Raw genomic sequence first — 9,595 nt, 5'->3', positions numbered from 1 at the left:
AATTTCAATGTTTTAAGTAACAGAAAGTAATAAAAACTCGATCAAACTGAGTAATGTCAACAGAACAGAAACAAATAAGATGAACGTAATTTTACTAATTTAGCAGTGCATCATCTTTTACAGTGATGCGTATTAATACATATCACAAATACGTATTAATAAGTACACAAGTATTTCATTTTGAACATAGGCTTTATTTGCTAGATTTAAGTCTGCGATCTGCGGTGCTTATGCAGTTCTCTTCCTGTTGTTTTCCTCTTCAGGATCTGTTTTTCTTTGGAGCAGCTGTTGAATTCATTGTTTTAGCATTCACATATTCGAGTACATGAGCCAGGCCATATGGTGGCAAATCACTGAGCCAGGACTGGAGAGATAGATAAAGATGGAGAAAAGCACACAAAAAATTCTTTACTTGCCCTCTCGCTTTATTTTTCGTCTTATCATTATCATTGTTATTAGTCATACTGTTGTTGGTTGTTTAAAGTGAAGGTTGATTGCTTTTGGAGCGTATTTATGCTCCGCCGTGCCGAGAGTGTAGGCAGGATTGAGTGTGTGCGGACAGGCACATTTTTCACCTGTTCACCTCCTCTTATCCGGGCTGCCGTTCAAGGTCTCGGGTCCTTACAATGGCCCAGACACAAATGCAGCCACCCAAAGAGTGAAATGACACGGGCAATTTCAACATCCATCTCGCTGCATATATTGACTATATACGAGAGAAGTGCTCCTGCTAGAAAGCTATTTGTACGCTTTGAAATCCAGTAAGGATAACAATGGCCTTATTTGTACTGCAAAAATCTGTTTGACGAATGATATAGGCAGCTGAGTCTTGAGTTCCGTAAAAAAACATAGAGACAGGCTGCACCATAAATCGATAGGTGTGTTTATCTTTTTACATGTATTTTTGTGTGTTTTTAGTGATTTATTTGTGTCAAATAACAATACACTTCTATCTTTGATAGCAGCAAGAGTGGCATACTTTGACAAAAGAGTAACTATAGCAACCTTCCTTCTTTGCTTCATTGACAGAGTGACGGTTTTAATGTTTCTGAATGAAATGTGGCCAATGAACTTTCTGAATAAGTCTGGATGCCAGTTATGAGCCAAATCTGGGCTCAGGGAAGGAGTTATGGAGCCGTAACCAAGGGCATGGATCAGAGGGGTCATCTATCTCCGTTACCTGTTTTCCGAGGCGGACGGGCCCTTGCCTCCGGTGTGTTTATTATAGCCTGTATATTATCAGACGCTGTGGATTCCACCGGTAGTCCCTGAAAAACTTTATGAGTTCCCTTTATAGAACACATAGAGAAATTCATTGGATAGCATTGTCTAAACCTCAGAGCCTAAACAAAAGCAATCTAACCGTATTTAACTACTAACAGCAGTAATATCAAGTTTTAATAAAGACAAAATGTTTAATTAATATGATTAAATTGATTATTTTATTAATTAATTAATTTCTAAATTATTTGTTTATTCTAAATCATTATTTTTTTTTTAATTATTAAATCATTTAAGGTAGGGCCAGTACAAAATTATTCTTAGATGAAACTGGAAGCCTAAAAACCTGTATTATGGAATTATAGCACATGCTCATTTGTTTTTCAGGTCCCTAGAAAGCCTTTTTTGGGGAACATGAAATTACCACTTTTTACAGTGGGGTTTCATTTATGAAAGTTATGATATCATTATATTTGACAAGCATATTTGCAATAATCTGACTAGATATCCCCACATGTGGTTTGGCTGTTTAATACTAGAAAAGCTCTGCAGGAAGAGGTCTGTTCAGCCAAATGTATGTGAGAGTTATATAGTTTTGGACTGTATGAGAATTTAAAAAATGAAATTATAAAATCTAACGAGTGTCTGCCTATTTTTATTAAGTGGTGGGAAGCAGGACCCCATTAGGAGTCTCTGTGGTTTGTCTCTCCCCCTCCCTCTCTCCTCTCTTTCTCTCTGAAGTGCTTATTATAAATGTTCCATATGTTCTACATTAGAGCTGAGCTCAAGTGTAGTGTAGATAGATGCTAATATAATCAACTAGCCACCACTTACAAATACACTCCCTCAGGACTACAACCACCCCCACCCCCCACACATTATATATTTGATCAGAATGATCATAATGAAAATACAGCTCTTGTGAAACTGGTGTAACTTTTTTTCTATATTTTTTTAAATGAAAGATATTTTTATTTAGTTTATTTAATAGCTTGCAAACAATTAGCAAAATTTCAAAAGTCCCAGATCACATTTTAGGGTAATAGTTAATAACACTGCTTGATAGTGTCAAAAAAATCCATTAATTAATTCATTTGTATTATTTTTTTATGATTATTTTTTGTGAGGGATGGGGTTATACTTTAAACTTTCAATCTTCTCATCATAATATCCAAATGAGTTATTTACATAAGGCCTTCTGCCAATCTCCTCTTCAGATGTCGCTGTATGCCGTAGCATTGTGATTCGTTCTCGATGGAATTGCTGCTTAGCTCTTTAGATAATTAGCAGCGACTGTCCACATACATTTGGCCATTTGTGTTTGGCTTCCCTCTGTATATTTCTTGTCAGCAGTACTTGTGTTGGTTTAAATGCCATGTATCATCAGGGCAGGTAGTATTATGGATTGTTGAGTGATTGATTTCACTCGTTTCCTGAGAGATTTCTTGTTATGCAGATTTTAAAATAGCTCACCTTTCCATATTGGCTTTTTATGCCGATTCTGAGGATGCAACAGTCGAGTGTTACACTTATCGTCCCCCGACTGAAACACATAATGTATCGTTTTTATGGATTGCTATGACAGCGCTCGTAAGAGAGCAACGACAGAGTCGGCATTCATTAGTACCTTGAGGATGTGACAATCGAAATTAGATCCCTGTGATGCACCGGTCCATATTTCATCTCAAACCTGGAGGCCTTTTGCTGCTTCCATCCCGCGTTAGGTAACCCATGCTTCATGCAAAATGCCACTGCCAGAGTGTTCTAGCGTGGATTAATGTGATATTCTGCACATTCGATTTGTGCTTCTGCTGTTTTCTTGGCTTTTTCTCAGGCTTTTACCTCGCCCTGTCCCTGCTCTCCGTTCTGGGTCAGTGAGTGTGTGTCAGTGTGAAAGGACGGCTTGTTCATTTGCTGTCACCCTGCTGTTAATCAGATACAGTTAGTGAGGTTAAACCTTGTCATCTACCACTGCCATGATCTAACTGAGCCAAGCCTGTGGTTTGTGCACAGGAGTGCTGTTAAACTAAAGGACATGCCAAAAGCGGCACACACAAGCGCACACACTCGGCATCGATGGTAAAGACTCATCTGGAAGAAAAACAGACTGTGAGTGTAGCCAAGCGAATCTGCACCACCTGATCAGTGTGTGTGTACTTGGAGAAAAAGCAAAGAAACATAGTCAATTTACTCATCAAAATGTCGAAACTTCGAATCCTTTGTCCACTAATGTGACTCAAATCAATAAACTACCCGTGATGTCAATAGGCCGAGTGCTCGTTCTGAAACTCATCTCACAGCTTGCGGCTTCATTTCGAAATGCTCAGCTTTAAGCGGCCAATATTAAGACACCCGGCATGTATTTTTCTGCACAGTAGTAGTTATACATACATACGGCTGTCTAAACACCATCTGCGATGTTCAGAGAAGTCGTAAATGCTGCAGAAATGCAGAAATAACCTAGAACAAATCTATAAATGTCTTAGATTGAATTTTTATTGCATTGATTCACTATAAAAAATACAGGCGGACAATGTTTAAACATTTCCAAATTTATTTCCAAACTGATGAATTTTGAATGCAAAAAACTATAATGATGACATAGCCTACTTGCATTAAAAGTCATCAGACTTGTACTGGTAATTTTACTTTTAAAAGACAAGAAATTGTTGTTAAAGGAGTAGTTCTCCCCAATAATCATCATTTACCATTATTTAGCTTGTCATTCCTTTCCTGTCATTCGTTTTCTTCTATATGGGACACAAAAGCAGATGTTTGGCAGAATGTTCATGCTGACCTTTTCTATACAATGAAAGTGAAGAGGGACTGAGATTTCAATGATGGAAAAAATAGGCTTGTCAATCGAATTTCATTTATTCTAATTAATGAGCCACGTTAATTACAATTAATCACGTTATATCAATATTTGTTAAGAGCAGCCCCAAGAAGAAGTTGATTCAAGCACATTGTTGTGGCAGACGAGTAAATCAATAAATGGACATTACAAGTGGCTTAGGAAGTCAATATATAGTTTTATTTTCACATAACTTCACAGCAGTCCATACTGCAATCAAGTTGTCAGTCTGAGGTAGATTTAGAGACCATTCGCACAGAAAGAATTATGCCTGTGCTCTTTCTTAAATTTTTGTCTGTGTATACATGCAGATTTTGTATACATGGAGTTTTGGTCGTTGTGTTGCATTTTATGGTTTTCAGCATCTCATGCCGTGTTTTTAAGTTACATTGTCAAGTTCAATTTTAAAAAGCGTGTTTCAAGACCCTTGTGTTTAGTACCATTCCGTTCTGCTCCAGCTGTTTTTTGAACAGAAAAATGTATGCGGCTTCTCTGTTATTGTGCCATAGTTTGTTGAGACTTGCAAAAATATGCTGATATTATAACATACAGCTTGAATTGCTCTGATGGTAGGAACATTTCATTAAGGAATTTATGTAAGGGGACATGATAATTGTGTTTATTTGAGATTTATTTATAATTAAGGATTAAATGCACTTTAAAAAAAAAAAATTTTAAAATAATTGTTTTCTAATGTATTGCTTTTTCATCTTTTTATACTTAATGACTAATTTGATACATTTTAATTGTATTTTTATAGTTCATCATGCTAAACTAACATGTTAAATTGACAGCCCTACAGAAAGATTAATTGTGTAAATTATTTATACATTTTTTAATGCATTGAGAAATGGTACAATTGGTTAAATGTTTTTTATAATTAATGATTGTGTTAATTTTTTTAAACATTTTTATACTAATTGATAAATGCGCTTTTTTTTTTTTTTTTGGTGGTTAACCATTCTAAGTGAACTGTTCCTTTAAAAGGCTCTTCTTTGACACACACATAATTACATTAACACTGTGCCGTTCTATCCCTGGCATGCTGAAAGTTCTGGAATCTAACGGACACTCAACTCAAATTTGGCAAGAGCTGAGGGGTTTTATATAGAGTCACATTAATCTTGTGGCCTTCAGAAAAAAAGCCTTATTAACCCACATAACCAGAATAAGATAATTACCTTTGTTACTCCTCTTCTGTGTTTAATTCTTGACGGGGGTTGTGATGTGTGTGTGTGTGTGTGTGTGTGTGTATGAGGGATACTATAATCTATGAATTATTAATACATTATTATCTCTTAATTAAGACTTATCATTTTTCTGACAATTTAATATTGCAGATGCCTAGGAACTGTTTTTTTCTTTCTTTTTTAAGCCTGTGGGGTGTCATGTCAGCAAAAACATAATATAGTCACAATATTCGTGAGAAACCGTTCAACTGCAAGCTGCAAATGAGGAATACAAAGATGTATATGTGTTAAAGGAAATCCCAATATATGAACCTCTGTGTATTAAGCTTGCTGTTCAAAACAGGGTTGAGGAGAACAGTCTCCTTCTCTACAAATAAAGGAAATGCAAAGTAGGATGCACAGAGACTCAGCCAATCAATGCAGATTACAGCGGTGAAGGGATGGATTCAAACAATGACATGTATTCCACTTCGGGAGCCACGTGCGAACACGTAACACACATCAAAGTGACTTTGATCACTGCCAACACAAACACACTGTTGCAGGTAAACAGGGCAGGGAAGGAGAATAGCTCTTTAGAATGGAATACTAAATTAGGCTGCTGCTTACTGTATATTTGACAGTATATAATGTAATCTGACTACTATTTTGTGTGAAACTGTATGCAGTATGCAATAAGAAACGTCTCAAATGGCAGTATGCAACTTGCTATGTTAAATAGTTCACCCAAAAATGAAAATTTGCTAAACTCACCCTCAGGCCATCCAATATGTAGATGAGTGTGTTCCTTCATCATCAGAACAAATTGCTTTTAAGAAGAAGTTTAGCGTTACATCACTTGCTCACCAATGGATCCTTTGCAACAGTTGGAAGTTAATAATGTCTTGATGAATTTGTTCATTACAAACTTGCAGCTTTTTGCTTCCAAAGATTTAAATTGATGGAGTGACTGGAGTTGTGTAGATTACTTGTGGATTATTGTCATGTTTTTATTAACTGTTTGACTTCTTCTTCTGACGGCACCCATTCACTGCAGAGGATCCATTGGTGAGCAAGTGATGTAATTTCTCCAAATCTGTTCTGATGAAGAAACAAACTCATACTTGGATGGCCTGGGGGTGTGTACATTTTTGTACAATTTTCATTTTTGGGAGAACTACTCCTTTAATTCAGCAAGTGCAGTCTATTCATCTCAGAAATAAATGTGGTTATTTTAATCCAGGTCTGAGTAAAGCTTGAATATGTTTCTTAGGAACTGAGTGCCTGAGAGCAAAGATGGCAGGTTGCAGGTTGTGTATTTCAGAGGCTGAATACACCAGCTGAGCATCTGCTGTTGAGATGAATGGGAATGCTAACATGCTCTCCAGGTATTTAGACCTCCTTGGGTGTAACTTATGTGTTGAGCATCAGGGTCGAAATCACATTTAAATGTCAAATTTCATTATGGTGTTCACTGTATCTTATCCCCATGGACAAACATGAGCACAACTGCATTAAAATTATTGGCACCAGTCAAACATTATCAAATCAGAACATGCAAATCTGTCACTGGTGTTGTATCCTTTCAAAAGACACTAACATGTACCATTTAGGCACTAATATGTACATTTAAGGTGCTAATATGCACCCCTTAGGGGTCTTTTGAAAGGGTACCACCCCAGTGTCAGCTTTTGTACCTTTTTTTCTGAGAGTGTACTTTAGTGCTGAAATCTGCTACTATACTGTGCCTTCATTTGACATTAAGTCACATTATGTTTTCGGATATAGGTATAGCATTTGAAATTGTAACAAAATCACACAATTGTTCCTCTGTTTTGAGTTTCAGCACAGGGTTAGTATCGTTAACAAAACTAAAACTAAAACCATAAAAATGTCACTTAAAATCAAATAAACATTATTACTGAAATGAAATAAAATATAAAAAGCATTTCACATATTTCATTTACATATTTCAGCTACTTGCTGTGGCAACGTTCTCATTTATTTATTTTTTTAAGTTGAAATTGTGGTAATAAAATAGCATAAATATCATTAAAAAACAAATAAATAGTTAAATGAATGAATAAACTAAAAGTAGTATATACAAATTAATAAATACTATATGTAGACAAAACAAAAACTAAAAAAGGACAAACAACAAAATTATTAAAACTTTATGTAAAATTAAAGTGAAAACAGAAAATATAAAAATTCAATCTAGTTGAAATTATTAACAAAAAGTATAGAAGTATATCAATGTCATTAAAATAATACAGGTTCTGCAACATTATGTTGTGCACCTATCCGCTTAAAGGTCATTTGAACTAATAAAGCTGATATTTTTCTTGTATTTTTGACATGTGTTATTGTAGTACATTATAAAGCCATGTGATAAAATTTTCTCAGTTCTTCATATTTCACTCAGCAGTCATAAAATCAGCTTCTATGCAGTTACAGGATTTACGTATAGTAATAGTGTTCTATCTTAATTTAAAATGTTTTTGTTTTAGTTTTATTCTTATGTCTATCCCACCAGAAACAAATATAAGTAATCAATTCCTATGATTTCCCTAAATGGCACTAATTTGAGGGCGGGACTATCTGTTTGCTGACAATGACAATGACAGATGACTATTTGGAAACCTGTTTGAAACCAGTCATTATTTATGCAATTCCAGTTGGTGGTACTAGTGGCACAGAAATGTTGCTTTTCAATTTTGTTTTCCTATAGATTTTTGTCATGTCTTTTAGGTTTTTGTCATGTCATACATTTTTGTCAAGTATTTTCTTTTCTTTCTTTAAAAAAATCTTTCACTGCAAAACATTGAAGATATTGCAGACATGTTCTCATTAATGTTATTTGAACATGTTCTGCATTGTGTCTGTCCTTGCCTCCTCACTTCCTGCATTTATTCAACTACAAAGCTGATGAAATGTGAAAAGACCATTTAAGAGTCCTGAAAAAATCACCTACTGTATGAAAAATGAATACTCTCTGTTGGGGAGGGCTTAAAATAGCTGCTAAAACCTCTTGTGACATTTTCCTTTCCGTTCTAATTTCCGTTAAAATTATATTAGACCCAGACACTATGACAGACAGATGGAAACACAAAGAGGCAGACAGATAAACAGATCAGCGGACTAACTGCAAGGCCGTGCAAAGAGAACTTTTTATTGTTTATTCTAACGTATGCTACAGTATATGTTTTTAACATCATTTAGAGAGATATTTAATCACAGGGAGGTTGTTTAAACGTCCACTAAAATGATTTTGAGACTGCTGGTTAAAAGTAATTTTAAAATCCTTCAAAAAATTCAGAGAAAATATATAATATCATCAGTTTGTGGATTTAAATATTTTTTATACAGTATGTAAAAATCAGGTTTAAAATACTTTTTCAGGCTACTGTATTGGATTTTGTAACAACACTGTAAAAAATGACCGTGAATTTAACGGTAAAAGACTGTAAAAATGCTATAGTAAAAACCTGTTAAATGGTTAACGGTAAGTTCCCCTACTATATACGGTGAAAAACTGGACATTACATGTATGGTAGTATACCGTTTTTGGAAGTGGAAAAAGAATATATAATTTACAGTGAATAACCGTAAATTGACCTTCCCAGAATTCTCTGCGTTACATTTCAAATTTTATGTTTGTTTTTTTTGTTGTAATAACTATGTTTCTTCTTTTTTTTTTCTTATCAGTTTTGTACATTAGGGTTGTACGTTACATCTAATCTTGTTAAATGAATGTGTATTGCATTATTTCAGTTTTATGTGTGTTACCATGATGGTGTTTATTGTTTGTGTGAATGACACTGTGCACCTTCTATATATGTTGATATTTAAAAGCTGCTTGTGATGGGCTTTGGTTCATCATGTGACTTTTTCATCACCACCTGCTTTTAGTGGTTATCAGTGTATTGCAAAGGTACAAAACAGATTTCAGTACTTCAGTAGGTTGGTATATTAACATTATATCAGTTAATGAAATTATGGTATTTAAATGTAAATTAAAGTTAAAACCGTTTTACGGTAAAATTCTGGCAACCACAGCTGCCATTTTTTTTACCGTAAGTTTTATTGAAGTTTTTTTACAGTGAATTTTTTAAAGAATAATCTGAATAAAAAACTCATCTCAGACTATTCAATGTACATTTACTTTGTGGTTTGGGTATTGCAGCATTCATGAAATGAGCACATTTGTAGGGGTTTTGCAAAGATTTTATCCAGTTTGATTAATGCATTTATTATGATTTAAAAGTGGACACTTTCAGCAAATCCATTATTTATTAAATTACTATTTTTTTTTTATATTTGGGGGGGGGGGGGGGAGCACATAGCAATC

The sequence above is a fragment of the Sinocyclocheilus grahami genome, unplaced genomic scaffold, assembly GCF_001515645.1.
Source record: "Sinocyclocheilus grahami isolate Dianchi unplaced genomic scaffold, SAMN03320097.WGS_v1.1 scaffold527.1, whole genome shotgun sequence".
In the NCBI taxonomy this organism is placed as follows: Eukaryota; Metazoa; Chordata; class Actinopteri; order Cypriniformes; family Cyprinidae; genus Sinocyclocheilus; species Sinocyclocheilus grahami.
Note: the sequence above shows the minus strand (reverse complement) of the source record.